This window comes from Malaclemys terrapin, chromosome 3, assembly GCF_027887155.1.
Source record: "Malaclemys terrapin pileata isolate rMalTer1 chromosome 3, rMalTer1.hap1, whole genome shotgun sequence".
Taxonomy (NCBI): Eukaryota; Metazoa; Chordata; order Testudines; family Emydidae; genus Malaclemys; species Malaclemys terrapin.
This window is the reverse complement of record NC_071507.1, coordinates 189,691,015-189,710,469: the sequence shown is the minus strand read 5'-3', so window position 1 is coordinate 189,710,469 and position 19,455 is coordinate 189,691,015. Positions and strand designations below refer to the sequence as shown.

Genomic DNA, 19,455 nt, shown 5'->3' with positions numbered 1-19,455 from the left:
CTGAGATGAAGCTGCGGTGAACTTGTAACCACAAGGAATCCGTGTGTGTGAGGATTTGAAGGACTGCTCCTGCCAGAATCCATGTTCGTGGTGGGGTGAACCCTGATAAGGTTATTAGCATGCACGTGGGTTCTTGTATTGTTTTAATGTTTTCTCTGTAGAGCTTTTCTACCTTAAAAATAAAATAGGTTTGCATAGAAAGAGCTGTGTGGTACTTATTACTGTTGACAATCGCTCTGTTATCAATCTCTGAAGAGAAAGCAAGCAGGAGTGTTTGAGCAGCTTGTCTCTGCTGGGAATAACACAGCGAAGGCAGGGAACTATGAAGCCTGGAAATAACCTGGTCAGAGAGGCCAGATGAAGGTCTCCACCCAAAAAGGTAATGGCTGGGGTGCTGGAAACCTGACAGTGGGTGCCCTTGCTGGACCACTGAGGGGAAATACAAGGTGCAGTTGAACTGAACAATGACAGTGTTAATATTTACAAAACGAAATGTCCTTAAATTGATGGACATTATACACTATATATTGTGTGTTTATCCCATATTTGATAACCTCTAATAACATTACCAAATTTTTAAAAAGGACAATAGTCATTCAAATGGCTCTTTCAAAATTAGTGTAAGGTACATATTTCCCGAGGGCTTTAATTATGATGGCACTAGACTGCATTAAACTCACCTTTTCCCAATACCCCATAAACTGCAACTTGAGAAGCTTATGGAATTGACCAGGACCTAGATCCTGTCCCTGCTAACATTTGGTGTTTTACATGCAGTGGCTATAGCAGCAGTATGAAACTGACAGCAATTGTGACTGCAATTCTGTTCAGACAATAGCAAAATCTAAGTCCATTCTCTCCTTCAGCTTTCAGTACAACATAAAAATGCTATAAAAATGGGAAAGGAAAGAACCAGGACAGCAGATGAGAAATGGAGAGGATGTGTGGCAACAAATAGGTCAGACAGATGGAGCATTCCCAACACCAAGACTAAAGTTTTTTTGAACAAGAATATTTTCTGATTAATATGTCATCAAAAAGTATGATCTATGGAAGAGAAGGAGTCTCCCTACTACCTCTCATAGTTCTTCCTTTCCACTTAAGTCCTAATTAGTAAATTTAAAGCCCTGATACTCTATATAACATGTTCAACAAAAACAAAAGTTATACAAAAAGTGCATCCCAAGGTACCTGCTAGCCTTCTCTTGTGCACAGGGATTGAGGCTAAGGTTCCGAGCCACAACCTCTGGCTCCTGCATTGTGTTTCCTTGTTACAGTGCTCTGCTCTGGTTGAAGCTGAGTATAATGGACTAAAATCCTAATGTGTGAAAGCACTCTGTGCCAGTGCTTTAGATCACGATTTTAGTCAATTTCACTTTGCTGCTTATAGTGCACACAGCAGAGCGGCATATCAGGGAAGAACACAATAAAAAAAACCCCACAATATGCAAAGAGAGAGAGAGAGAGAGAGAGAAATACAAACAGAGGGTTGAGGGGAGACAGGAGGGAGGTAACATAATATGAAGGAAAAGGGTATAGAACAGGGTTGTGAACGAATAGGAACCCTGGTCTAGTTCCTCCTAATAGCATAATATCTATAGCCACAATAAATCCATAGTTTTCTGAGAGTTTGAGTGACCCTGAAAATGTTTCTAATTATTTGGATTAAAAAATAATATCAGGGATAGGAGAATCCTGACTGCACCCTGGGTGTGCTACAGAGAAGCTATTAGGTTTCAGAGTAGCAGCTGTGTTAGTCTGTATCCGCAAAAAGAACAGGAGTACTTGTGGCACCTTAGAGACTAACAAATTAAATAAATTTGTTAGTCTCTAAGGTGCCATAAGTACTCCTGTTCTTTTTTTAGAGAATCTGTTACAATTTTATGAAGAGGGTTTTTTTTTTCCCCTTTTTTCCTTAACATTAAAAAAATCAAAATTATACTGTCAAGGCTGGAAGAACTGAAATTTCATCTACCAGCTCGGTTTTTATTTGAATGCACATTTTACTGTCCCACACACAAGAGACTGGTGTAACATAAAGAAAGGTGCCCGGGAGGATCAATCACTAGGCAGGTTTTTTTTAATTCAAGGCACAATGGTCTCTATTTAAAAAAAAACACCAAACCAATGTGGACCAGCAATTACTGCTCAGGAATTGCTATAACTCAGACTTCACTGCATGTTAACTATTAGCACCTGTGTGCTGCAGTCCATGGGGCAAAAATGGATTTTTCCAATCATCAGGAGAGCAATATGATTGTAACTAGTAACTAGACTGTAAATATTTTTTTAAAAGGTACATTTGGCTTATCGACTTTGACAAAGTCTCTGTACCAGAGTGATATTTTCTAAATTTTGGATCTCAAAAGGGTTATCTCTGATGCCAAAAATCTACTTTAAGTCCCCTTACAAGCTAAGAATAACCTTACATAGGATTAGTATTATATACTGGTAATGCTCTTATAAGTGAAAGCTGATTGAACTTTGTCCCTTGGGAGAGTTTAGACAGGACATCAGCAGTCCAGTGGACTGCTAACCTAGAACACTTTGGCAGCCAAGGTCATGATTCTGCCATTGGCCAGCAGACTAAGAGTAGTGATGCAACTTAATCTCATGGATAGGAGTCAAGAGATGCAGGCTTCGTTACCAGTCTCTACTACTAGCTCATTCTGATCATGGGCAGTTAACTCATCTATTAAACGGGGAAGAAATTCCTGACCCACCTTGTAAATGGCTTTTGGAACCTTGACTGAAAGTAGGGTGATCAGATAGCAAGTGTGAAAAATTGGAACACTTTTTTTCAGGGTGGGGGCAATAGATGCCTATATAAAACAAAGCCCCTAATATCTGGAGGTCTGGTCACCCTAGCTGAAAGGCACTGTGCAAGTACTACTATTATTTGATATGTTGCCCATGCTTTTTGGTTAAACCAAATGGGAAATTATATTACATATATACTTTTGAACTGCCAAATGGATTATCTGTCCAATGGAAAATAAACAGTTTGGGATCCCTATCCTCCAATCTGTTCAAGTATTTTTGGAATCAAGAATGGTCTAGATGGATTTAGATGAAAATCATATGATCTTATGGGCCTACAGGAAAGAATCAGCACAGGATAAATCTAATATTGCATCATATTTAGGGAAGAAGGACATTTTCCAGAAGGACCTTAATGCATGCTGTGAATTCCATGTTTTTTGGAGGGGAGGAGGAGGGGGAGGGCTGAGAAACACTGTAGGAAACAAAAGTTATGGGACAGATGAAGTTAAAAATCTTCAAAGCTAAAGTAAATAAAAATACTTTTCACAGACTCCCTTGGGAACTGAAAGGTGGACCTGATAACAATGGGAGTGAGAAATTAAAATAACGTGAGGGGGAGAGACTGTACAGAAAAAATGGAGACAGATTTCCATTGCCATTTATCCCATCCAGAGTGTTCACTCTCAGCCCTTGGAAGGTGGGGGGGTAGGTGCAGGAGATGCCCCAGGACCTAAATGTAACAGAATTAGTCCTTCCATGCTCTCCCACACTTTCTGGCGTGGGAGTGGGGAAAAAGGAGGGGAAGCAACTTCCTGCAGCCCTGAAAGAGTTGCAGCTGGCTTATTTCCTTGTGCTGTTCCAGTTGTGCTGGCTGGTAAATTGGGACAGAAGGGAGGAAAAAGGAGGGAAAAGATAGACAAGGTCTTGATTCTCGCTTTCACCATCCACTATCACAGAGACTGCATCCAGAGAGCGTGGGCTGCACTTTTCACAGGTCCAGAGGATACGGGTCTTAGCCAAGCAGTGTGGTGGAATGGGTCTTACTCCCCCTCTGTGGGGAAGCAAGACAAGGGCACAATTTAGCTTTAAAACAACTACACAAGGTCATACTGGAACTCAGTATCCAGGTCAGGCATGGAACCCATGTAGGGTGACCAGATGTCCCAATTTTATAGGGACAGTCATGATTTTGGGGTCTTTTTCTTATATAGGCTCCTATTACCCCCCACCCCCCTCCCGATTTTTCACACTTGCTGTCTGGTCACCTTAAACCCATGTCTTACTAGTGCTGTGCTTCAGCCACTAGACTGCTGACTAGTACCTGTGGGTTTATCTTGCTTTGGGACACTACAGGAATAGCAAGTCAGGAGCATTTATGGGAGTAGCATTGTCATAAGGTCCCTGTTAGGTCTTTTCCCTCCTCTAACCCAACATGGGAACAGCTCCCTCATTCACCAGTCTGAAGGGAATAGCCCACTCTATCCCATGAGCCCCAAACCCACATTCTCATGTAAGACAGTTTCAGGTTCTCAAACTCATATTCTGAGGCGATTTAGATTAGGACCTGTTCTCTGGTCACTCCCCTAAAACTGGGAAGCCTTCAACACCCTAATCCTGGGTCAGGAGATGGAAAGAAGCAGCAGAGAAATTTGATCCATCCTAATCTCAGAGCCGGGGAGGAGGGACAGCTCAGTGGTTTGAGCATTGGCCTGCTAAACCCAGGGTTGTGAGTTCAATCCTTGAGGAGGCCACTTAGGGATCTGGGGTACAGTCAGTACTTGGTCCTGCTAGTGAAGGCAGGGGGCTGGACTCAACTCAATGACCTTTCAGGGTCCCTTCTAGCTCTTTGAGATACAATACATATATATCTCTCAGTCCCAGGAAAATGCTAAGAGGGGGGGAAAGAGGAAGCTTGTTAACAAGTATTGACTAGTTTCCACTCACCTTTTCCTGTGACACAGTGGCCTATCATCATTGTTACCTTTGCAGCAAAAGCCTTGGGATGAAGAAGTACCAACAAGGCCCAAAGCCACTGGATTCAGGCCTGATGAGTCACTATTTATAACCTTCCACTACAGTATTATATATGTAAGACAAGAGTTGCTACATTGAACCAGGTTTAGCTTCTATTTATTTACAGAGCCCTTTTTATTAGGAGCATACTGCTCTTCAAGTACCTTAACAACTGTCACCTAGATGCTCTTTGTACTTGGCCTAACACTTCAAAACATGCTAAAAATCGCACATAAAAGTTATCGTATCCTAACAATCAGGAAACAAGAGACTTTTAAAGGTTTGAATTCAACCACTAATGGATATCCTCCTAAGTTAGGAAACATTTATATATTGCTCATTTACTGCAGGTGCGGTAACGGAATTTGTACTTACACACACCAGCTGCAAGCGAATCAAGAAAAAAAGCTTCATGAAGACACAGGACTTGATGTCATTTGGGCTGAGACAAAATTTCCACACACAAGTGAACAAAACAAATGGGAATTTATAATTTTCTCTGTCACAGCTCATAACTTTTAAAGGTTAGAATTTCACAGCCACACTGGAGTGGAATTGTATGTGTTTATATGGAGTGGAAATAAGGTATCCCTGCAAATAGTTTATAGAACCTTTTCAGGCATCAGAATAACCCAAATGTACCGTATTTTCCGGCGTATAAGACGACTGGGCGTATAAGACGACCCCCAACTTTTCCAGTTAAAATATAGAGTTTGGGATATACTCGCCGTATAAGACTACCCCTCTTCCAACGCACACCAAAAAAAAAATTAAAAAAACATCAGATTTGATTTCAATATGGTAATTTTAATTCAAATGCTTATGACATGCAGGTACTTAGCAGGAAAACTGTCACTTATAAACATAAGGCTGTTTGTCATCAAACATGTAAACATAAAACAGTGCAAGTGGATTAAACTTTTCCTAATTCACTCTAAAGCTGAAAGGAAGGATAAGACAATAAACCCATGGGAGCTGCCATGCTGTTTGTTTTCTAAGCTGTCAACCAAACTGGAACTGATGATGATAGGAGGAAGATAACAAACAAGAGAGAGAGAGCAAGTGCTGGGCAAGTCCCTGGCGAGTTAGCAACGCCCATCATAACTGCAAGCTACGGTATTTTTACAGGTTTTGCTGGCGTGACAGTTTCCCTTTAAAAGCCTTCAAAATCCTCCTGTTCGTCATCTGATATCATAAGTACATCAATGACATCTTGTGATACATTTGTAAGGCAGTCATCGTATGGATCGAATTCCGTATCAGATGGTGTGGTCTCAGCTTCGGCTTCCTCTTCATCTTGCCACAAGTAGTCGTCCTCCATACCATCTAATGAATTTGATATGCCACACTCCTTGAAAGACTTGATTACTGTTTCTGCATCAATATCATTCCAGGCTTTTATGACAAACTTGCACAAAACATCCAACTGTGGAGCACGCATGTTTCCTCCTTTTGTGAATGACTTTTCGCCGCTAACCATCCATTCATTCCACTGTTCTTGAATGCGATCTTTAAATGGCTTGTTTAGGCACACATCCAGTGGCTGTACCAACGATGTCAATCCTGCAGGAATAACTGCCGCATCTGTGTTTAGTCTTGCAAGCATTTGCTTGGTGCTGGGAGTTAAATGAGCCCTGAACATATCCCACACCAGTAGACTACATTTTTGAATAAGTCCACCTGGTCGCCTGCTCCATACATTGTCAAGCCATAGCTTTACCCCTTCTTCATCCATCCAGCCTTTTTCATTCACATGTACAAAACAACCAACAGGGAACTTGAATTTCGGCATTGTTTTTCTTTTAAAAATAATCATTGGTCTCAGTTTGGCGCCATCAGCTGTGCATCCTAGTACCACTGTAAAACTGGACTTCTCATGTCCTGTTGTTTTAATTAAAATTGTTTTTTCACCTTTTTGATGGACAGTTTTATTTCCAACCATATCAAAATTCATTGGAGTTTCATCCATATTTCCAATACTACTTAACGCATAGCTATGTTTAGTGCGCTGTTGTATTACGTATCGATGGAAACTATTTACTTTGCTATCAAGATCTGCAGGTAATTTTGGGGCAATTTTCATCTTTTGCCTCAGTACCATATTATGCCTTCCCATGAATCTAGTACACCAGGATACAGTGGCCTTAAATCTGTTGCTGTGATCTGGGTTAGATTTGGCCCACTGAAGTGCAAACAAATGTATTTTATTTCGTGTCACTACATAACCGTTTTGGCGATGCTCATTCACCATGTCTGCTACATGTTTTTCGAGTTCTGGCCAATGTGGAGTGCCTCTTCTTAATGCACACTTACCCCTTGGCATACTCTTTAATGCTTTTTCATTTGCTTTCCAGTCCCGAACCATCTTTTCTGTTACTCCATATTGTCTTGCAGCAGCGCAGTTATTATGTTCCATGGCAAAGTTTACAACTTTAAGTTTGAAACTGGCTTCATATTTCTTTCTTCTTGCTGGTGGAGCCATGATGGGGTTTTGACTGTTGGACATTTGTATACTGTACTGTATGTACTGGTGCTATACTGTATGAACAGGTACAGATACTGGTGCTGTACTGTATGTGGTACCCAGTATACAACAACCAGCCAATCACAGCAAGCGATGTACCTTACCGGCGATTGGCTGGTTGTTGTATACAAAGCCTGCTTGGATTGGTCAGCTCTCCCTGCCTGCCCAGCCCTCCCTGTCTCCAAGACTATCAGAGCGGTAGCGCAAACACGCCTCTTTCACCCGTCTGGCCCGCCCTTGTATCCTATTACCTCCTTCTTTGCCTCTCAGATCTCGCACATGCGCGCCTGCGCCGCTTCACTGCAGTCCTCAGGAGCGAGATCTGAGAGGCAGAGAAGGAGGTACGGTAATAGGATACAAGGGCAGGCCAGACGGGTGAAAGAGGCGTGTTTTTCTGGGCACAGCGCCGCTCTATCTCTTTTTTCCATACCCCGGGCGTCCCGGACGCCTGCAGCTTGCTCCGCCCTTCACTTACACCTTCCCGGTGAGGCGCCCCCTCACCTCGTCATCGGGCGGGGATGCGGCCGCGGCCGTTTTTGAGCTCCCCCCACCATATGCGGCGACCGCAGATTCTCCAGTCCTGCTCGGAAGTTTCAGCACCCGCCCTATAAGACGACACCCGGCGTATAAGACGACCCCTGACTTTTGAGAAGATTTTCCTGGGTTAAAAAGTAGTCTTATACGCCAGAAAATACAGTAACTCTTTTGCCAAGGGTATTGACCAACTGTGTCATCTAATAGGTAACTTCCCAACAAGCTTTTATTTTATTTATTTGGGGAGAGATCAATGCTTTTCACTTTCTCTTTCCTCCATGAACACTATTCTTAAGCAACAGATACTTTTCCCTTTAAAAAACCCCAATATGTTTTGTTTTTGTTCAATTTCACTTCTGCAAGAGATCAACAATTGAGTCAGGCACATTCTAAAACAAGTGACTTTATCCAGGAAATATGAGGTGGCAGAGATCCAACATGGCGGGTGCTTAAGGTGAAAGAAAAAAGTGTGAGAACGGATTCACAAGTTAATTGTCAATTATGGAAGGCTGCTGGCATGAATTTTGGATGCATGCACAGGAGAATTTACCTGGGAATCCTACTTGATTGAGCCATGTACAATGCAGAAGCAATTACTGTACATCTTTAAAGGAATTACATATCACCAAAGAAGGAACAACAGCATAATTGGACCAATAAGAGGAGTTAGTTGAAAAGACCAAGGAAGCACAATTGTTGATACAAGAGAACAAACACAAAGGTACCTAACTGACTGGGATCTCACAGGAGAGGAACAATAGAAAGGATGTACGAGCCCCTGCTGCATGTCTGATTGAAGGGCCACCTCTACAGAGGAGAGCACAGGGAATGAATTGCTAATTCAATCTTTTGGCTGTATTCAAAGGCTGCCAAAAAGGTGTTAATTGTCATATTCACTTCTGTGATGTGGGCATGCCAACAAATCATTTCCTGTACCAGAAGTCACAAGAAACAGTTGACAGATGGCAAGGACTTCAGGTCTCCACTGACCTAGGCTGGGTTTGACAAGTGACCTGGAAATGATGCATTCAATATCTTATTTTCATTTCCCCTGTGCCATGCTGTGCTAACGTTAGAGTCTCTTCTTCTTTAGGCTAGATCTACCTCACTTGTTGTGCTTTTTATGCAAAGCCTGTGAGCAAACAGGAGTGAACTGTTTCTTGGCTTGTGTGACTAAAAGAATGACACAGCAAAATCACTTTTTAGCATACATCTTCCACGTGACTACCATGAATAAGACCAGAGCTCAAATCAGGCTTGGTCTTTGGCTCCTAATGCCATACCACAGCAGCGTGGGAAGAACGAAAGATTCATGCCAGTGCAGCTGCTGTTCCTGCCGTATTTTTGAGGAAAGGGAGACGAGCTTCTGCCCAGTGCTTTGAGAGTGATATCATCATCTGAGCAAGCCGAGAACAGAGGGAACACATGAGAAACTAGAAAAGAACACTTCTCCTGACAAAGTAAATAGTCATGCATGGCCTTTGCAGACAAAGTCCCTTGCCCTGGATTGTTCACATTCTACAGGGCCTCAGGAGTTTGAGCTAGGTTTAAAGATGTAAAGGAAAAAATGACCCAGTGGTTTTGGTGCTGGCTCGGACTTGGGAAATATGGGTTCAAACCTTGCTCCTCCAAAAGCTTCCCAAGTGACCTTGAGCAAGCCACTGAACGACATGTCTACCTTTTGATATTGAGTGTAATTCCCAACTCCAGGAGACATATTCATGGGGTGGGAGGGGCTAGCCGCCCCAAGGACATGCCTTGGGTCTTTGAGGTGTATGTACTTTGGGTGGCTAGCCACTCGCACTGCTGCAGCTACACTATTTTTTGAAAACTAGCACGTGTGTCTCCTCAGACTGGGAATTATGCCTCAGCTCAAAGTGTAAACGTACCTGTAGGACTGGTATACACTAAAAAGCTAGGTTGACCCAGCTACGTTGCATAGGGGTGTGAAAAAAATCACACACCCAAATGACATAGCTAAGTTCACCTAGCCCCGGTGTAGACAATGTTAGGTTGACAGAAGAATGCTTCCGTTGACCTAGCTACTGCCTGTGTATTGAGTGTCTACAATGAAGAGCTCCAATTGTGCAGCTGCAGAGTTTCAAGTGTAGACAAGCCCTAAGTCTCTCTGGTTCAGATCCACAAAGGGATGTAGGTGCTGCAATGCTGAGCATTGCAACAGCTAACTTTTTGGCACCTAGCAAATCACAGGAGTCTGCGGAGATCCACAAAGTCTGAGTTAGGTGCCTATGTTGCCTCTACAATGCATGGGGAGAGACAGAATGGGATCCAAAAAAGCCACCACACATGGTTACCTAAACTAACCAATGGGAGAGGCAAAAGAGAGCAGTGTGTCTTAAACCCCATCCCTCTCATGGAAATAGGCACCTAAGTCCAGGTTGCAGGGAGGTGCCTATCTCTGGTTAATGATTCACAACCGGGAACCCCACTCTTGGTGTCAGGCAGCTTACATGCCTATGTGATTTCTTGTAAGAATGAGTTAGGCAATTCAAAGCAAACGTGCAAACATGATTCTGGGATGTATTAACAGGTGTGTTGTGAGCAAGACACGAGAAGTCATTCTTCCGCTCTACTCTGCTCTGGTTAGGCCTCAGCTGGAGTATTGTGTCCAGTTCTGGGCATCACATTTAAAAAAGATGTGGAGAAATTGGAAAGGGTCCAGAGAAGAGCAACAAGAATGATTAAAAGTCTTGAGAACATGACCTATGAAGGAAGGCTGAAAGAATTGGGTTTGTTTAGTTTGGAAAAGAGAAGACTGAGAGGGGACATGATAGCAGTTTTCAGGTATTTAAAAGGGTGTCATAAGGAGGAGGGAGAAAACTTGTTCACCGTAGCCTCTAAGGATAGAATAAGAAGCAATGGGTTTAAACTGCAGCAAGGGAGGTCTAGGTTGGACATTAGGAAAAAGTTCCTAACTGTCAGGGTGGTTAAACACTGGAATAAATTGCCTAGGGAGGTTGTGGAATCTCCATCTCTGAAGATATTTAAGAGTAGGTTAGATAAATGTCTATCAGGGATGGTCTAGACAGTATTTGGTCCTGCCATGCGGGCAGGGGACTGGACTCGATGACCTCTCGAGGTCCCTTCCAGTCCTAGAATCTATGAATTGCTCACTCCACACAAAGTAAAGTGAGGGGAGTAGAGTGGCTCACAGGAGCAGGAGGGCAGGACCCTGGATCTGCCACCTCCCAGGTGTGGGCCTGAATCACCAGACTAGAGTCATTCTCTCTCTCTCTGGCCCAATGAGTCTTTTAAATTATTTATTCAGAATAGAACAGGAGAGACTGAGGGAGCCCTACATCAGAATATCTGAAAACTCCGCAGTCACAGCACTCTCCTGAGAGGTTGGTGACCCCTGTTCAAATCCTTTCTCCCACCTCAGGCTTTTTTTTTTTTTTTTTTTAAAAACACGTTCTATGGCCTGTGTTATACAGGAGGTCAGACTAAATAATCACAATGGTCCCTTCTGGCCCTGGAATCTATGAAAGATCTGCCCACAAGGGAATTAACACAGTCTTGGGGGTTTTACCTCCTCTATTTGTCATTACTGCCCGTTGCTGAGCTGGTGGCAAGCTGCTATATAGTACAATGCCATCTCTCTTTTTTCTAAGACTCAGGCAGAGATTTTCCTCCATTTTTTTTTTTAAAGTTGTGTATGATTTCTGATGATTGGAGGAACACTTCCTCGTGGTTCCTTGTATTTTGGATGTTGGAGGAGAAAGTATCTTTATCTTAACCTCTCTGTCATGCTGCAAAAGTCACTCCTCCCTGGGTTTACACTGTGCTTTTGTGCCTCCCAATTTCTACCGCTAGTTCATGGTCACCAATTCTGTATTTGATCAGAGTCTGCCATAATTCTGCACACTTCCCACGGGTGAGATATCTGCTAGTGTGATATGCTCTGCACGGACCTGGAGCATTAAATTCATTTCAGAAAACTGAGAACGAAGAACATGTATCTGAAAAGCAGACTGGTGCTAAAACAATTGGAAAGAGGGATTAACTCTCCTCTTTTCTGACACGGCATCATCATCATATCCATTTTACAGCTGGGAAATAAAGATGCTTGGCCCCTATGGAAAACAAAGCCACGCCTTTAATTTTCTAGCTTTAGATACTCATATTTGGAAAAACCCAAGGCCACAGAGGAAGCTGTTCTCACCCAGACTGAATTAAGTCATCGGGAATTCATGAGTGCCCTTCTCTATCTAACACAATCCAGCTGCTTAAGGCTACGTCATGCCTCTCTATTTGCACTATTGCCAAGCTGATCAGTGATGTGTGGGCTCTAACTGGTAGCTAGCTAGCAGTTGACAGATGAAGTCACACAAACTCTATGATCTCAGAAAACAGACTAAGTTTTAAAAAGCAGGCACCAATAAAAATGCACAGAAATGCTCCTAGGGCCCCAAGAGGTCTATCTGACCATATTATGAATAACAACCTTCTTTAAACTGCTTTAAAGCAGAAAGCTGTGGCAAGCATGGTTACTAACACAGGAAAATGTTGGCTTAATACTGTTTGGGCACTCTATATCTCCAAAGCATTTAACAAATATTAATCAATTGTCTCCCTTTTATAGCTGGGGAAACAGAGGCATAGAAAGATTAAGTGACTTGTCAAAGGGGTTGGAGACAATGAGTGGCAGAACCTCCCAAAGAAACAAAGATGACCTGACTCCTAATCTAATGCTAATTCCTCAGACTACCTAGGGTGAAATCCCGGCCCCACTAAGGTCAATGGCAAAATTGCCATTGCCCTCAATGGGTCCAGGATTTCACCCATAGTCTCCCCAACACACTTTACAGTAAACAAGGAGGGATGCAATCTGGTGGCACATCTTCAGCAAGCTCAGAAACTGTTATTTTTAACCCTCTGCATGATCTGTAGTAACATCTCCCATAGGTCTAGTACATTACCCATCTGTATAGGTCTCCATTTGTTCCGTTTTCTCTTTTAGTAACTGAGACGCTCTGTACCTCAGGGGAACACCCAGCACCCCCATGTTCATCCTTGTAAAATGATTGTGTGGTATCCAATGCAAAGTTTGTCATGTTGGGTGTCTTTGGAAGGCTCATGATGCACTGAGCATTGTTGTTACGTAATGTTATAGGTTATAATTTCATGTATTGGGTTATGAGGCTGAAAATGTGTCCTCATGACTTAAAATAAGCCCAGGCAAAAACTCTCCATAGCACAGAGGCAGTTCACACCTCATCAAGCAGGTATGGGACAAACCCAGCCTAGCTTCACAGGAATAAAGGATGCTGACCTAGGTAGCAACGAAAGGATCTGTTGGACTCTTGAGTGAGTCACCCCCCTTCCTTTGTCTAGTTTGGGACTGCGATGAGGTAATGCTCACCTGACTCTGAAGGGGTGGGGGCAAAGCCAAGAAGGAAGAACGAACATGATAAAAGGGAGAGACTTTGCCATGCTTTCTCTCTCTCTTCCATCTACAGACACTACCAAGCGACTGAAACGCTGATCAAAGGGGAGAGCCTGGCTGAAGAGCAACCAGCCAGCCTGTGGTGAGAAGCATCTAAGTTTGTAAGGACATTGAAAGTGTTAAGATCAGCTTAGAATGTGTTTTGTTTTTATTTCATTTGACCAAATCTGACTTGCTATGTTTTGACTTATCATCACTTAAATTCTATCTTTGTAGTAAATAAATCTGTTTGTTTATTCTACCTGAAGCAATGTGTTTGGTTTAAAGCATGTCAGAGACTCCCCTTGGGATAACAAGCCTGGTACATATCAATTTCTTTGTTAAACTGATGAACTCATATAAGCTTGCAGCGTCCAGTGGGCATAACTGCAAGACAGAGGTTCCTAGGGTTGTGTCTGGGACCGGAGATATCGGCTAGTGTCATTCAGTTGCACAATCCAAGGAGCAGCTTCCTTGCCAGAGGCTGTGCGTGAACAGCCCAGGAGTGGGGGTTCTCACAGCAGAGCAGGGTAAGGCTGGCTCCCAGAGTCAAGGATTGGAGTGACCTAGCAGATCACCGGTCCAGATAACACCAGAGGGGAATATCACAGTAACCATAAAAGATATCTATTTCACTCACCCTTTCTCAACCCTTTTCTAAGCTTCCCTTCATCCATGAGTCTTTGATATATTCCCTTCTTTTCCTGATCTGAAGACTGGTAAGCACAGCAGGTGAAGAGTGTTAGCTCCGCTTCTGCTGCTAATTGGGCTCACAGGCCCATTCAGACAGTGCTGGCAAATGACATACTAAGTTAATCAGAAACCTGGATTCATAAGAGAATGTTCACACTTATGGAGGGTCAGCAGAGACTTGCATGTGAGCCTTTAAAATGAAGCACTTACCAAAATGAGAATGGCTTCCTCGAATTATCCTAGGTACTTCTACAGCTCCTATTACTGTTTTATCTGAGCACATCACAATCTTTAATGAGAGAATAAATACAAATACTCTTTTGTGATAGGGAAGTCCTATTATCCCCACTTAACAGATGGGGAATTAAGGCATAGAGGCCTAGCTCCACTAAGGCACTCAGGCTCCTAAAGGTACATCTACAGTGCAATTAGACACCCACAGCTGGCCTGTGCGAGCTGACTTGGGCTCGTGGGGCTCAGGATCAGGGGCTCTTTAATTGTGGTGTAGATGTTTGGGCTTGGGCTGGAGCTTGAGTTCTGGGAGAGTTGAGCCTGGGCTCCAGACTGAGCCTGAACCGCTACACTGCAATGAAACAGCTCCTTAGACTAAACTCCATCAATCTGAGTCATCTAGCACAGGCCAGTCACAGGTGTCTAACTGCAGTGTAGACATACCCAAACTCTGAATTGTAGGCTCCATTACAATCCACAAAACTCCCGCCTAACCCTGTAGGTGCCTAAACTCACTCAGCTCCTAAGTTTTCAGACAAAAAATTCTCTGGGTGCCTAAGTTACTGCTTCTGGGCATATGCACTGCTGCCTCCCTCTAGGCATCCAGATGCCTATCTCCCGAAGCCCCAGAGCGATCAACGAACAGGGGGAAGATAGGTGTTTGCCTGTCCATCATACCTACCTCCAACAAATACCTGAGTGATCTGTCACTTTTTCTCTCCGCTGCAACGCTTACAGAGCTTGTCATGCTGTAAAAGTATCACTGAATTGAATTTTCTCTAGTTTAGTAGATGGCGTCAGCATATTATGTATGGATCATAGTCCGATATCAAAGACATAACCAGGTGGCTAATGTTCCTTGTTTAGTTAAAGAGTTTCAAAGAATTTCCTTTTACTCTCCTTAACATCTCTAATATATCTAGTTTCATTCATTACAATGTTTTCTCTATTTATTTAATGCAGCTCATGTTACTAAAGAACAGCTCCCCGTCCCCCAACTATAGGGATTCTTTGGAAAACTGGCTGCACAGTCCTGTCATTCAGTTAATTGATTTAACTAACTACTTCTACATTCATATTCTATGACATATCAAATGTTTGAGGCTGGGTTTTGGAGAACCTGCTTTCTCTATATATACTAAAGCAACCACAAGAATCTAATGTTTACACTAGGATAAAATGCCTGGAGTCAAGACAAATACAAGAGTACAAGAGGTACAGTATTCTTTCATAAGGGCAACTTCAAGACTTTGGTTTAAAAGCATAAAAATCCCTCTGTGTTGCTCATTATGTTTGCTAAGTAGTCTTTAAAAAAATAACAGTTCTAGGGCCTGCCTATACTGTGTGTATTTGTACAGATATAGCTATACTGATGCAGAGACACAGTGTATGTAAATGCACTCTTAGTGTAGCCAGTGGAGTGAATCCACACTGAGGGTTTGCTTGTGTATCATTATGCTGGTGGAGCTACACTGATGGAAATATCCACAGAGCACACATTCCTTAGTTGGTTCAAAATCTTTTGTGGTGAGTAACACACTGGTTACCAACTCCTGATATTTACGAAAGTTCCTAGTGTGGGTGGGTTAATGACAATTTACAGAATTTTCCATTGGCCTGGGAAGTAACAACTCATCTATGAAGAATCTTTTGGGTGAAACTCTCATTTTCCCCTACTCCCGTTGTTTTGGCCTAGAAGGTACAAATGAGTTAATGAGAGAGATAGTGAACAGCAGTGGGGTGTTGTCTTCCAACTTTAGCTGGTTATTCAAAAGCCACGTTTTTTTTTTAAAGGAGCATAGGCAGTGAAGTTTTATTAATGATGAATGTTTGTGAAGGATCATACACTTCTCTAGCTCACAGGACTGTAGGAAGGATTAGTTTAGAACGCTTTGAATGTGTAAAGTGCTGTATTATTTGACAGTCCAAGGTGTAAATAATATATGAATATTCCTTGACCTTCAGAGGAAAGAAAAAGTTAGTTTATTACAAACAAACTATGCATGTAAATAAGCAATAAAAGCCACTAAGTCAAGAGTACACTGACTATAAGGAGAATTATATCCGAGCTGCCTCTCCCCTTCCACAGCTTCCAATTTTACAAAATTTGAGTTTTGTGCTCTTCATTCAACATGTGAAACAATGGCATGGGCTTTAAACAGAAGTGACAGAATAGGAAAAATGAACTGTGAGGTCCAGGTACAGTCTTTAATGGGAAAAAATCCTCAATCACAATATATTCCGAATGATTAATTCAGTTCAGATGTTCATCGACACTTCTCGGAACCTACTTTACAGCTTTCATTGATGACCACTAGCACAATAAGCGCCTAACATTTGACTTTTCACATATGCTTCAAAAAAACAAAAGTATGAGAGAACTGTCTGTAGAAAGAATAGGTCTGAGTTCACTCACTAAAGATCCTCCCTTGATTATCCAAGGAAAGAAAAACAAATTTGTTCTGAGAAATGTAAAAAAAGTGGAAAATTTGATGTGAAACTACTCGGATTAAAAACAGGCAATTTTATTTTATGCCTCTATGAAGCTCTCCAATTCCACTCAGTGTAATTATAGATGCCTCACTACTTACAAATCGCCTCACACACTGCATAAAGGAATACAATTTTTGGCTGTTCAAATTACAAGAGACCGTAATGCACAAAGGCAATAAACACAGGTCTGCCAGCAATCAGATAACACTTATCGTAAACAATGGCTTTTGCTATTTATTATATTTGAAACAGGTTCAGCTACTAAGTCTTAAAAGATTTGGTTATTCTTGTTTTTGTGTGGAGTTTCCAGCAGTTGGCTGTGGCAAGATAAAGTGTTTAACCAGAAGAGTTTCAGAAATAAGGCCAATTTTGCATTAAACACATAATATAAATGGCCATGCACTAACACAAGCTTTGAAGAGAGAAATGTTCAGCTTGTGGAATTCCCTGTCCGACTCCCCACAACCTCTACAGGTTTACAACCTCTAACTCCCATTGCTTCCTCTTTTTGCCAATCTTTCTTGATTATTAAATACCATAGCATCCATATCCTCCCCAGTGCACAGCATGAACACCTAGATGGGTTGCACTGATACCAATGTTTGTCACGGGTCATTGCTCAGAGCTGGTTTCAGACCTTGCCACCAGTTCTGTGGACAGAACTGTGGAGCATGCCAGGGTAGAAGTGGTTGACTTTAATGAGTTGCAACATCACTTCCGGCCTCACGCCCAGAAAGGACAGACAAGTTCTCACACAGCATACTGCAAAAGAATTCACAGAACGTGCTACAGACCATAGGATCTGCCCCTAGACGTCAGTGCTACATGAGAATCAGTGTGGTGCCAGCGTGGACACAGGGCATTGCAGCAACTTGAGTGTTAATTTGCAACATGGCCACTCTAGTTTATGCTAGGGTAATACAAGAGAAATGACCAGAGTGTGGTTCACTCAAGTTAACTGAAGTGAAGATGCATCCAGCGTGCACCTTAGAGACTGGGAGGGGAGAAGCAGTCAGCACTCTTCAGAAGCAGGAACCACATAGCAACAAATCCATTACCCTTGTCCCACTCCTGCCCTCCTAGCTCTAGGATCTCCTGTGGATCAGGGCTCCATGGCACACAGGAGGCAAATAATCTCTGCACACGCTCTGCAAATCCATAACAGTTCTGCAGCAAAAAAAACAAAAAACCCTTCTCCTCAGTCACAGAGAGTCAAGAGGGCCTCCACAGTGGCCCATGGTTAGTCCCCATGAAATTAGTGACAGTTTTACTATTACATCAGTGGCCTAACATTTAGTCATAATGAAGCTGCAGCAGACCTGATTTATATATATAAATTGTTATATTTATATATATAATTATTATATATATATATAAAACAAACAATCTGGTAACGTGATATTTTTCTACCTACAGCTCTTTGATTTTAAATATATTGAGTAGTTCTATTTTTTTCAGAAAAAAGGAAAACTCAAAGAACATACTGTAGATTGGCAAAAAAAAACAACAAAAAAACAGGTTAATGGAATGTTAAGATTCAGAATTTAAATGCACTTGTCAGGAAACACAAAACTGTAATTCCCATAACAACTGTAATGAACCCTTTGCGCATATGCAGAATTTTATACTGCTGTATATGGTGAGAAATTCATGCCTTCATATATATGCATTATGACAGAATTACAGTTACATTGGGAACCATAACTTTGAATTTCCTGCCTTTTGTATATTAAATTCACAACCTTAATGTTGCATTAACAGTTTTTTACATTGAATTCCCCTGGTTTAAAATAAAGGAGGGAAGACAGCAAGTGATCAGACACTGAAATAACTGCACTTGAGTTCTGCTGTGTTTCTATGTGCAATTTTACTAACATTGTTTATTTATCTGATTCTTACACTTACCTTTAGCTTTAGGAATACATATTGAAATAAACATTTTTTTTTGTATGTAACATGCTCAGACCCGGCAGTACATATAATTGGAGCCTGGCACATTACAAATTTTTAGAGAGAGAGAGAGAGAGAGAGTCAATAAACCAGTGGTTAGGGCACCCACCTAGGAAGTGGGAGACCCAGTCTCCCTTCCCCTGCTTCCCCTGTCATTTAGCAGGTCTTCTATTTTGTGCTTAAACAAGGTCCCGTAGACAGCTGAGGAACCATGCTAACCATTACCACATTGACACACTGTTGTTTCAAGCAGGGTTCTAGCACTGTTTCCTTACTAAACTAGATGGAGATATTATTGGCTGAGAGCCACATTAGAACAGGGTTATAAAGTCGCACTATAGGCTATCTATGGTCCCATCTAGGGTACTGAATGCTACAGTATAGGACGGCCCAATTTACAACATGAGAGTTCCCAACACGTTTAAACATCCCAGTCCAACTCTGCCAGAAAGAATCATGTTTTAAACTATCATACTGTAACAAGGTCTTGCAACATGGTAGCTTTCTATTGCGTAGACATAAGACGGGTATTCTTAGTATGGTTTGGCTAGTAGCCTTTAAATATCCATGTCAGAATTGATCAGGGAAACCATACTCAAATCCTATTAGCAACAACTGTGTTTAAACTACTTTCATTAATAGAAAAAGGAAGATATATACTAGGTAAGTATTTTTATAACGCTTTTTGTTGTTCTGTTATGAAAGCCCTTCTTTAAGGCCGCAATTGGATGCTTACAGCTACATTAACAGTAACTAAACACGATTAGAATTTAGTAAAGCTAAGGAAACAATCCCATTAAACTAAATC

General features: G+C 42.0%; 1 protein-coding gene across 3 annotated transcripts in view; it reads right to left on the bottom strand.

The window, feature by feature from the left end:
• KLHL29 (kelch like family member 29) overlaps positions 1-19,455 on the bottom strand; it is a 553,446-nt gene that overhangs the window by 412,805 nt on the left and 121,186 nt on the right. The gene's annotated exons all lie outside the window — the stretch shown is intronic.